At 60.5% G+C, this 11,587-nt stretch overlaps 1 long non-coding RNA gene across 3 annotated transcripts in view; it reads left to right on the top strand.

Moving 5' to 3' along the window:
* The first annotated feature begins 990 nt into the window (after positions 1–990).
* LOC125616560 overlaps positions 991–11,587 on the top strand; it is a 13,150-nt gene continuing 2,553 nt past the window's right edge. The window contains exons 1-4 of one of the 3 annotated variants that reach the window (XR_007347266.1): positions 991–1,217; positions 1,329–2,712; positions 7,812–10,279; positions 10,423–10,569. This is a non-coding gene — a long non-coding RNA (uncharacterized LOC125616560). Of the gene's footprint in view, positions 1,218–1,328; positions 2,713–7,241; positions 10,280–10,422; positions 11,444–11,587 lie in introns of those variants that run through there. The other 2 variants (XR_007347264.1, XR_007347265.1) reach the window with 2 other exon arrangements.

The following is an 11,587-nucleotide window of genomic DNA, read 5'->3' as shown; positions in this document are numbered from 1 at the left end:
GGCCTGTTAGGACCCTTCCAGAATGGTTGCAAGATGGGGCTCTCCAACCCTGTGGGGACGGGTGAGCTGGTCCCAGGGGGAGGGCTCTGGGGCCGGGAAACCCTGGGTCACCTCGGATTCCTCCCTGGCAAGGGGACCCCTCGGAACCTCAGCTCTGCATGTTCAGGGTGGGGTGGTGAGCAGCCATGCCCCACGAGGACGCAGCACGTGGGCACAGAGCAGTGTCTGGGCCTCCACACCCACCCCTCCCTACTGAGGAAATCACTCTAAAAACACCGAGGCTGCCGCAGGCTGTGTGGGCGGCTGCTCCTTCATCTACATTTAGGCCTGGCTCTGCTCCAGGCCCGGGAGGGCTGTCTGGGAGAGTTCAGAGAGGCCTCACCAGGAGCAGCAGCCCCACTCGCAGCCCAGCCCCGCAGGCGGGGGCTCGGTGCCCGGGAGGCCAGCCTCCAGGCTCAGCCCGCAGAATGGTTGCTCCGTTGATCTGACGCAGTTTGGATGAGGGGATGGATGCCTTGGCAGAGTCCCCCGTCCCAAGAGACCGTCCCCTCTGGGGCAAGGATGGCCCCACTCCTCTGAGAGGGAAGAGCTGGTTTGTAAAAGCCTGGAGTTGGTGGCCTTTCCCCGGCCAGCTCACGGGCCGCCTGATCTGCCTTATCCGGGGCTAGAAACTGGTTCCTGTGGGAAAGGCGGTGGAAACCCCTCCCCTGGGGGTAGGGGGACCGACCCCCCAGGGACCTCCCCAGGCAGGCCAGGCTCTTAACTCTGGCCCAGGCATCTGCTGAACACCCGCTGTCCACCCTGCGGAGGCAAAGCCCACGACCACCCTGGATGGCCAGGACCCTGGGGTTCAGGCTGGGGGAGGGCGGGGAAGCACTGAGCTGCCTGAGCTGCCCAGGGCCCTGGAGCTGGGCCTCGTGGGGGACAAGGAGGGCAGCTCCCAGGCCAGGGCACACCCTGGGAGTAGACGGGGTGGGGTGGGAGGACTGGGACCTTGAAGGGCCCTGGCCACTTCCCAGGCCAGTTTCCTGCAATGCCCGGCTGCAGCCCATGCCCCTCCTGCCTCCAAAACCCCAGGGTCCTCGGAGCCTCCTGCCGGAGCTGGGGACCCAGCTTCCCATGGCCGCCCTAAGGACAGGCAGATCTGAACTCCCTGGCGCATACGTGAGCCGTGAGCCGGGTTGGCAGCTGGAGGCACTGAGCAGGTGGCAGTCCTGGTGAGCCTGCCCCGAGGAGACGCGGGGTCCCCGGCTGGGAGCAGGTTCTGAGGTGAGATTTAATAGGAGGACTGGGGAGAATGAATTCTGTTATACAATTTTATTTCACAGCCTCCTCTGTGCTGAATAGCAATTGCCGACGCAGGGCTTGTGTTATAAATAGAAGAGGTTCAGGGCTGGGAGGCCTGGGGACTGCCTGCCACCCCCTCACTTGCCAGGTGGGTGACGCCAACTTTTCTTTGTCACTGGGGCTGCTGCAGAATGGGGCTTTGAGGAGATCAGGGCACAAGTGCCAGGCCGTAAGACCAGTTGCTCCAAAGCCAGAAAGCCCACCACTGCAGAATGCCCCCAAACATTTGGAGTTCCCAGGATGCCAGGCAACACGAGGCGGCAGAGAGGAAGAGGAGGAGGACAAGGAAGGGTGGACAGAGGGCGGGGACAGGGAGGGGTGAGAGCTGCCCTGGCCGCTGGGGGTGCTTGTAGAGGAAGCCCCGGATGGGCCCAGCCAGGGGTCACGCAGGTCTGGGGGCAGCTGCTGAGCAGGAGGGGGCTGGGGGTCTGCCAAGCTTCCTAGGGAGCCAGGACAAGCCCAACCTGCACCGGAACTAGAAGGTCAGGGGCGAGGCGGGGCAGGGGCTGTGGGCCAGGAGGACCTCCTTACCCCACCCAGGGCCCCAGGAGGGCTCCTAGCAGGTTGGGGACTGGTGCTGTGGAAGCCCTTGGCAGGCAAGCTGTGGGGCGCTGGGGAGGGGTGGGGGGCTGGGCTCCCCGGCAGGGACACCTCTGAGAAGGCGGTTCTGGGACCTGTCTGAACCTGCCCAGGTAGTCCAGGACAGGCAGGTGAGACTCCAGCAGGCTCAGAGACCTCCTCATGTCCCCCAGTCCTTCTGTAGCAGAACACTGCTCAGCTGAGGTGGGTCGTGATGGCAATTCAGAAACGGCCTTGAACTGCAGCTGTCAGGGTGACAACATCAGAAGTGACCAGTGTTTGTTGACAAACACTCTTTATGACGCTGTGTCCCGCCAGGGCAGGGCACGTGCTGGAGTGGTGCATCGGGAGCCCAGTCTTCCTGGTCATGAACTTGGGCGTGTCGAGGCCTTGGGTTCCAGGAACCTCCCTCAGTGACAGTGACTCTGCTGCCCCCACAGACCCCATGGTGCATCCTGGCCATACCACACCCCCTAGAGATCCTGTCCGGGATGATCTCTGCCGGCTCTGGCTCTCGCTCCTCCAGGGAGGCCATGCTTCTGGACCCCCACGATCCTCCCAGCCCAGCCCCAGCCCAGCAGGGCACCTGCAGACCCCTGTCAGGGCCCCTCGGGACGGTGGCCCAGGGAACCCAGCACTCCCCCCCTTCCTACCCTGGAAAGGCGCTTTCCCATCAAATGATGTGCCCTCAGGTGACACAGCCGCCTGTCACTCCTCCTCTCCTGGCAGGAAGTGGGATCCATCCGGCGCAGGAGGGAAATCAAGATGTGGTGCTGCTGAGCTCAGGTGAGAATCTCCCCTTGATTCCCGGAGCTTGGCAAGTCCCCGAGGGGCTGACAGGACAAGGAGCCTCAGAGGCGCCCCATCCTGATCCTGGAGGGCTGGGTGGGACGGAGAGAAGGCAGGTCCCTCTGGTCTGCCCACCCTGTGCTCCTGCGGAGGACACAGGGATGGCACAAAGAAGGAGGGTCTGAGGGGGAAGCCCCTGCCGGCTGGAGGCTCAGGACCAGCCAGGTGACCTCCAGGGCACTCAGAGGCCAGCAAGGACAAGGGTGGGCAGAGCCAGGGGGCGGGGCTCCAGGGAAACAGGCTGTGGGGGGGGGTCCTTAGGCTGCTTTAGGCCAGTACAGAGGAGGCTGCTCTGCCCTCCGCTGGCAGCCCCAGCCAGGGCTCTCTTCTCTCCAGGCCACTCTCTAGCCCCCCGCCATGCTCCCTCCCTCTCCCTCTCTCCCTCCATCTCCCTCTCTCCCTCCCTCCTCTCCCCCTTGCTCTCACTTCCTCCCTCCCTCCCCTTCTTTCTCCCTCTCGCTTTCCCTTCTCCCCCTCCCTCCCTATCCCCCTTTCCCTTCAGGTGAGTGGCCACACCCCTCCTGGAATAGTGGGGGGCAATAGGTCTCTTATTAAAGGCAGACAGCAGTCCCCAGCTTGGGTCCCCTGCTGAGAAGGGGCTTCCAGTCCTGCCCTGTCTAGGAACCTGGGAAGAACAGCCACTGTCCAGCACACCTGTCCTCTGCAGCATGCAGATTCCATGATGGTGTCCTCAGGCTGCCTACCCCCTATGCCGGGGTGAGCACAGGACAGTCATCTCCTAACCAGGTCATGTGAGATGGCGGAGGGGAGGGGTTTCCTGTGAACCCCTGGCCAGCCTGGCTTGGAGTTGTCCAAGGGGGGATGGTGCTAGAGGCCTGGCCCCGGACAAAGGGGCCTTAGAAGGGCCAGTTCCTCCCTGAGCCCGGAGCGGGTAAGCGGCAGCAGAGCCCCTTTCTCCTGGCCTGGGGGAGGGCAGCCGCTCTGCAGACACGTCCACTGTAGGCTCCCCGGCCTACAGAGCCCCACCAGGCCCTGCCTGCTGAGCTCCCAGGTGGGTGGCCGCTTGGTGTCTGATGCAGTCTGCCTCCTGGGCGCAAGCTGGGCCGCCTCCAACCTCCTGGGTGTGACCGCATGGCCAGGTCCACATGAACACGGGGCTGCCCATGCCGTGGCCGAGGGCAGCACCCTGGGAACCCTGCGATGGTGAGGCTGGATGGAGGGACTGCGTGAGGGTGGGACTCCAGGCCTGGGAGGCACACTCCAAGGGTGGTTGGACTGGCCAGTCTGATATCTGCAGGGCAGGCCGGCAGGTGTGGGCGCTGCTATCAGGAAGCAGGATTCTTTCATTTCTTCCCCTGGGAGTTCAGTGCTGCTCACATGGCCTTCTGCTGATTGGATGAGGCCCACCCAGGTGGCCAAGGACAATCTCCTTTGCTTCCAGAGGCTGCCGCCCTGCCCACAGTCCTGGGACCCCAACACAGGAAGGCCCCAACTTGCTGACTGGCATCCCTGCCAGGCCCTGGGCCAGGCCCAGCTCTCTGGCACCTAACCTGGGCCCTTTGCTCGACAGTGTTGCCTGGGTGAGGAGATGACCTCCTGTCTCAAAGCCGGGGTCCTGCCCAAGCACCCCCACACCTGCAGCCTCAGGCTGGAGTCCTCCTGCACGAGCAGAGAGGAGCCTGTGACAGGCAGGGTGCAGGAGGCCTCCTGCAGGGCGTGAGGCTGAGCTGCTGTGGCCAGGACCTTCCCAGGTGGCGCAGGAACTTGCACCTGGACTTCCCCACGGAAGGTGCCTGAGCCCCAAGGCTGGCCCAGAGCGCCAGGCAGAGATCCAGTCACCCTTTAGGACCAAGCCTCAGGAGTCACCTGTTCCACAGGGGACACAGGCCCTTCCAGACTCCAGAGAGGGGACAGAGCCCGCTCCTGGAGATGAGGGTCCAGGCTTCCTGTAGAAAGAAGAGCAGGGCGGGGTGGGTCCACTGTGGCTGTCCTGAGAGGACAGTGTGTGAGTGTGTGTGTGAGTGTGTGTGAGTGTGTGTGTGAGTGTGTGTGAGTGTGTGAGAGAGTGTGAGAGTGTATGTGAGAGAGTGTATGTGTGAGTGTGTGAGAGAGTGTATGTGTGAGTGTGTGAGAGAGTGTGCGTGTGTGAATGTGTGTGAGTGTGTGAGAGAGTGTGCGTGTGTGTGTGAGTGTGAGATTGTGTGAGTGTGTGAGAGAGTGTATGTGTGAGTATGTGAATGTGAGTGAGTGTGTTAGTATATGTGAGTGTGAGTGTATGTGAGTGTGAGTTGTGTGAATGTGTGTATGTGAATGTGAGTGTGAGTGTGTGTGAGTATATGTGAGTGTGTGAGAGAGTGCAAGTGTGTGAGTGTATGTGAATGTGTGTTGCATGCCTCAATGTGTGTGTATGTGAGTGTGTGTGAGTATATGTGAGTGCATGTGTGTGAGTGAGTGTGAGTGTGTGTAGGTGTGACTGGGTGAGTGTGTAGTGTGAATGTGAGTGTGAGAGAGTGTGTGTGTGAGTGTGTGTGTGTTCTATCTATCCATCTTCCCCCTCTCCATCCCCGACTGTCCTGTCTGTGATCTACCCATCACTGGCCTCTCTGCTGCTGACCTGGAGAACCGGCTGCCTGCGGTGAGGTGGCTGACAGCAGCACTGGTCTTGCTGGTGCGGGTGGGAGGGCCGGGGCTCCAGGGAAGGCTGCTTCCCTCCTGCTCCTCCTGCCAGGCAGCCCTCCCACCTCGGCTCTGTCTCTCTGCTTCTCTCATGTAAGGACCTTGCAGTGACCTTGAGCCCACCAGATAACCCAGGGTCCTCTCCCCACCTCAGGAGCCTGTTGCATCTGTAAAGGCCCTCTTGCCACGTAAGGTGACACATTCCAGGTTCAGGGACCAGGACACGGGCACCCTGGCATCAGCCTACACAGCCGTGAACACGTTTGCCAAACCAGACACCAAGGGTAAAGAGGTCAAGGACAAGGCTGGGCTGCCACAGCCTGGCTCCTGCTCACCTCCCTCTCCCTCTGCCTTTCCATCTCCGCTGCCCATGGTGACACTGGGGGCACACCCTTCCTGCAGCCCCTGAGGCACCACCTGACCCTGCCCACCCAGCTCTCAGCACGCCCTCCCGCCAGCCGCCCTGCTCAGGGCACACCACACACATCTCCCCTGGGCAGCCCAGGTCTGGGACCCTCTGCCTGAGCCATGTGCCCTGCCCCAGCACCCTGCTCCTGCCACCACCAGCTCCCCCTCCTCTTCAGTAACTCCCTAACTCCCACATTTACACAGACCAGCTATTCCAGAACGTTCCAGAGCGCCCCAGGCTGGATGCTGCTCCCTGGGCAGGCCTGCAGCCCCCACTCTCCCCCTCAGTCAGAGATCCTCAGCACGCCTTGCCTGATGCAGGGCCCCCATCGGCTCCCACAGCTGCCACTCCTCCCGCATCACTGTCATCCAGGGGATAGCTGGCCGCCCCGCCCCACTTGCCATTGGAGAAACTGAGCCACAGGGACTTGGTCACTGGCCCTAGGTTTGGCAGGTTCATAGGTGGAGTGGGCAGTCTGGCCACAGTGCTCTCTCTCCAGTGACATCACTCTGAGCAGGACCCGTAGTGTCCCCGTCTCCCTCCTCTTCAGTGGGGGGACCCTCATTCTTTCCACCTGACACCTGTCCAGAGCTGACTCAGTGTGGGAGCCCCGTGGTGCATCTGCGATGACATGAGGGTAAAGAAGAACCTTCCAGACCAGGATGGAGCCAGAGTCCCCCGGGAGGCTTCTGGAGCTCCCCACACCTGGTCCCCTGGAATCCTGAAACCCAGACATTGCTCCTAGAGCAGGCTCACATCAGAGGGGCCTCCTGAGCCCCGAGGCGCTGGGGCCCACTGCTCACAGCGACTCCTGAAGCTGAGAGGAGACCTCGGCCCGTGGGGAACCCCAGAGATCCCAGAGGCCTGCGGATGTACCTCGCCCCTCCGCATAGGCCCCAGCGCTCTGCCTGGCCAGCCTAGGTAGCACACGCTCTCCCAACACGTGGCCTGGCCACAGACCACCTCCACGGCTGGAGGACTTGCACAGCTGAGGTGGGGTGCAGGCCAACCCCACCCCACAGCAGACCTGCTCACTGGGGGCCTCACTGGAGGGTGGGAGTCACCCCTGGGAAAGCCAGGGAAAATAGGGTACTCCCTCGCCCAGAGGCAGGAGACAAATCCATGTGACCAGCCCCACAGGGCGGGGGTTGGTGGTGGGAAGCAGCAGTATAGCCTCCTGTGGCCAGTGGGGAGGGCCCGGTGTGGCCCAGCTTAAAAGGCCTGTCCCTGCCCAAGCCACCCAGCAAAGCCAGGACCCCACAGCTACTGTCAGGATCCTGGCCCTGTGCAGGGGGTGGCCTGAGATGTGCTTCCCCAAGGCCTCCGGGTTACTGTCCAGGTCTCCAGGGGATCACGTGGGGAGCAGCCCAGGGCCCTAGAGTGACCTGTTCATTGCTGTCCGTGGACTTGGATTTTTCAGAGGCCCACAGACCTCAGTCTTCCCTGGGTTCTGAGTGCTGAGTGGGGCATCCAGGAGCATCTGAGACCAGTCACCACCCAGCCCATGACCGTCCCCTCGGAGAGCAGGAAGGATTCTGAAACTTCTCACCCAAACCAGGACTTGACCAATAATTAAGCTGGGACCAGAGGCACAAAAGAGACTCCTGCTGACCTTCCAGATATGACAGAGGAGTTTATGTGAAATCTAGCTACTCCCGGGCCGGCGCCACGGGGAAGAGCCTTTTACACAAATATCTGTCACGTTTGCCGCACACACGTGTGACTCAAGGCATGCCACTGTGAATGTGGCGGGCATGTTCTGCTCCGTGTTGTCCCCAGCGGCCAACACCTTCCCTAAATGGATTTAGGAGGCCAGTTCGCACCTACCTTGCCTGCCCCACCCCAGGGAGGGGCCAGGGCTGGGGGGGCACAACAGGGTGCTGCCAGCAAGCCCGCATCCCCCCACTGTCAATTATTTCTCACAACTTAGGAAGAGCAGGGAAGTCCTGGGTCACACGGCATCGTCACCCACAAGCCATTTCTTTTGCAGCTAGCCGGGCTCCTGCAGAAACGTGTGTGAGTCCTGTGGAGAGTAGAGCCGTCTGGGGGAGAGACACTGGGGGACAGCCGGAGCCAGCAAAGCAGCTCTGCCTGCACCCACCGCACAGCTGGGCGGGCTCACGCCGGCCGTCCCCGCAGGCCAGTCCCCGTTGGTTAAGGCACTTTGTTTCACAACCCCTCTGACAGGCCCCAATTTCCTCATTTCCCTGTTGGAACGCGTCGCATCGTGTCTTGTTAGGATCCTGCCTTTCCTTCCCTGCACGAGGTCTCCGCACAGACTCTCAGCGAACATTAGTTTTTAATGGCTGTAATATTCTTTCGAGTGGATAAACCACAGGTTACTTAAACATTCCCCATGTTCAGGCACTTGGGTTTCTTCTAATTATTTTGCTACAAATATATATTTTTGTGTTTCGCATTACTTCCTCGGGACAGCAGCCAAGCAATTAACTTGCCTGTCTTGGGGGGGCCTTTCTAGAAGTGTGGTCACGTGGCCGGCTGCCTGCTCCCGGGAGTCCCTGCCTGCCCCGACACAGCCCCCCAGGCTCAGCCCCCAAGCACGCAGCTTCCAGCCCAAAAACACACTGTGGACATCGGCACATTTCAGTGTCTCCCCATGTTAATAAGAGGAGAATTTTGTCGTAATGTACATTTCCGTTATTACTAGGGAGGGAGCACGTTCCTCCACAGTCCCTTCCTGGCTGCATGTGGATCGCACAGCCGTGGGTTTTGGTCAGTGTCTAGTTGAGGCCGTGCGTTGCCGAGGACCTTTGTGAACTCGTCCCGCACTAACGATGCCTGCCCTTAGCTGCCATGGGCAGTTCTCCCCACACGACAGCGGCTCTCCTGGGCACACAAAAATATATATTTGTAGCAAAATAATTAGAAGAAACCTTTCTTGCATCTGCCATATGCAAAATTTTCCTGTCTCCTGTGAACAGCTGCCATTTCGTCTATTCTCCTGGTTTTAAATGCACCCCCCCCCCCCATGTCTTGCTCTTTGGCTCTGGATTCCCGGCTTCTGGTGGGTGTTTTACCATCATCCGGATGCTGTCGACCCAGGGTTCACAGCCAGAAGCAGCGCCCATGGCCTGCTTCAGCTCATGGTGCAAGAGGGGGTTGGAGGGGCACCTCCCGCCTGCAGACCTGGAGGTTGGAGAGCAGCGCTCCTGGGTGGGGCCCGGGGCCGGGAAGTCCCCACACGGTCCCTCCTGGAGGGCTTTCTTCTCCCACGTCCCTGTGGGACAACCCCCCCCCCGAGGGACGTTTGGCCATCTCTGGTTGTCACAACAGGAGCAAGGCAGGGGCACCCAGTAGGTGCAGGGGTGGATGCCACTTGAGATCCTACAGGGCACAGAACGCAGCACAGCCCCTGCCCCAGGACACAGAATTGCCCAGCTCCTAATGTCACTGTCTGGAGGTTAAGACGTCCTGCTTTAGGCTAGATGGCATCTTCCCGGGAGAGGCCACTACGGCTATGCTGGACAAGGGCCCAGTGTCGGCCGGTCAGTCGGTGTGGCGGTCCTGCTGTGCGGTTCCGCCCTCCGTCCTGGATGGCACTGGGCAGCAGCACACACACAGTCACAAGAAAAAGACCACCCGCCCGCTTCCCTTGCAGCTAGATGCTGCTGTGCCCGGCACTGAGCTGTGAGCAGTGACAGGGGCAGCTTCAGGGGCAGGATCAGCAGTCTGTTGCCACTCCTGCCTCCCTTCTCCTGGGCCCTAGGATGTGGTGTTGGAGCTGCAGCCCCCATTTTGCGCCATGATGTGGCTTTGGAACTGCAGGCTCCGTGGCTCAGTGCACCCACAGGACTGAAGCACCTGGTCCCTGGGAGCTCCTGGTCCCTGTGGCACAGCCCTCTCCGGTCCTGGATTGCCCACCCCCAGGCCCATGGAAAGGGAAGACAGGTCCTCTCTGGGCCATTGCTGTTCTGAGTCTCTGTGACTTGCCACTGAGCGTCAGCGTTGCAAATGTGGATTAGAAACCTTTGTGGAGGTTTCTGATAAATTCCAACAGGAAGCTGAGAGGATTAAGCAGAATAAAATGTGCAGATTTCTTAACTGATCACGGAGCACACGGCAGGACTTATAGCCAACTTGCTGAGCTGCGGCGAGCCCTGCCACATGGCAGGCACCGGGCCTCACAGCTTACCCAGTTCCTAATCCCCAAGGGACCCCCAGCAGAGTTGTCCCTGGTCCCTGTTAGGAAAGAGGCAGCTGAAGCACAGAGACCGTCCACCACTTGCCACCGTCACAGCTTGCGAGCAGGGAAGAGCCGGCCCCTGCATTGTGTCTACACCTCAACAGGCACTGAAGCCCTAGACTGTGGAGGCCTTAGGGTCCAGCTACCATAGATCAAGCTGCCTTTGCCTGGTGGTCTTGCTTTATGTTGTGACCCAACATGGCTACTGCAGCTCCAGCTATTGTATCTGCAATCCAGCAGACATTTGAATACAGGTAAGGTATTTGTGGTGGCATGTGGGTTTCCACAAGGAATTGAGGCACAAAAAGGCCAAGAGATCTGTCCAGCTTTGCACGTTGAATGACCAGCCAAATGGGACCCTGAACCCAGTGGCCCTAATATCATTCTGTATGCTTAGCCTCCAAGCAGAGCTGCCTCTGGGTAGACGCCACTGAACCAAGGCAGAGAGCAGAGGGACACCAGCTCCGGTCGTGACCTTGTGAGTGGCAGGAGGACATGCCTGCCTCCCACTGACTGCTCAGACCCACACCAATCTCCATCATAGGTGAGGACACCGAGGCTCAGGAGGTCCAGACGGGCCTCAAGTGTGGAGGTCAGGAAGAGGCGAGACTAAAGCCAGACGCTGCCCTCCAGCCCTCCCTCTGCTCCATGCTGCGTACCCACTGAACCCCCAAACTGCACAGACTTCTCCTTGGTCCAGAGTCTCCCTTCTGGGCTTTGGCTGACCAGGCCTGGGAGGCCTGGGTCCTCACTGGCCTGCAGTCCCCCTGCCTGGCTCTCCCCCTCCACCCTGTTCCACTGGCACCTCCAGTGCCCACCCCGGGAGCCCCTGTCTCGGCTGCAGACAGTGGGAAGTTGAACCCTTTGCTCGTGTCCAGGAAGAGAGGAGAGGGGCACCCTCTGTCCTGGGGTGGTCAGGGAGGGCTCCCTGGAGGAGGTGAGTTCGATGCTCCTACCTGCAGGGGAGAGGAGGTGGGCCTGAGGCCAGAGGCTCCACACCCTGGAGCAACCAGCTTCCCGGGCCCTAAGGAAGGGGTGCGGCCAGGGTAGGTGGCCCCATCACTCGAACGTGCTGCCAGCTCATTTGGGTCGTTAGCACCTAAAGAGGGTGTAAAAGTGACTTACGAGCTGAAATCAGGTGCTCGGGCATAAACATGCCAGGCCCATGATTGATCTGACTGGGTAAATAGCTTTTATAATTGGTATGTTTTTTATTAAATTTTAAAGGCTGCATATTTATGTGGGAAAGAATCCAGGGCATGTTGAGACGGGCGTGCTGGAGCCTTAGGGCCTGCTGGCCTCCCTGCTGGCCTCCCTGCTGGCCGAGGCCCAGGACTGTAAAGTGGGCTTCTGCTGGTTGGGCCCCCAGGACCCCGGGGACCCAGGGGAGGAGGAGGGGCTTGATTGCTTAATTCTGTTTGATGGCTTGGGTCGGTTCCCAGACAGGGAGGTGACTCTCACTTGGCTTCCAGCGTCAGTTCCAGAGGTCGAGAGAGAAGCCAGGGCAGCGGGAAGAAGGGGGTCAGCGCCTGCTTCCCGCTGACAGAGCCCCCCCCACCTCC

The sequence above is a fragment of the Marmota marmota genome, unplaced genomic scaffold (assembly GCF_001458135.2).
Source record: "Marmota marmota marmota unplaced genomic scaffold, marMar, whole genome shotgun sequence".
NCBI classification, from domain to species: Eukaryota; Metazoa; Chordata; class Mammalia; order Rodentia; family Sciuridae; genus Marmota; species Marmota marmota.
Note: the sequence above shows the minus strand (reverse complement) of the source record. Positions and strands in the feature narration are given on the sequence as shown.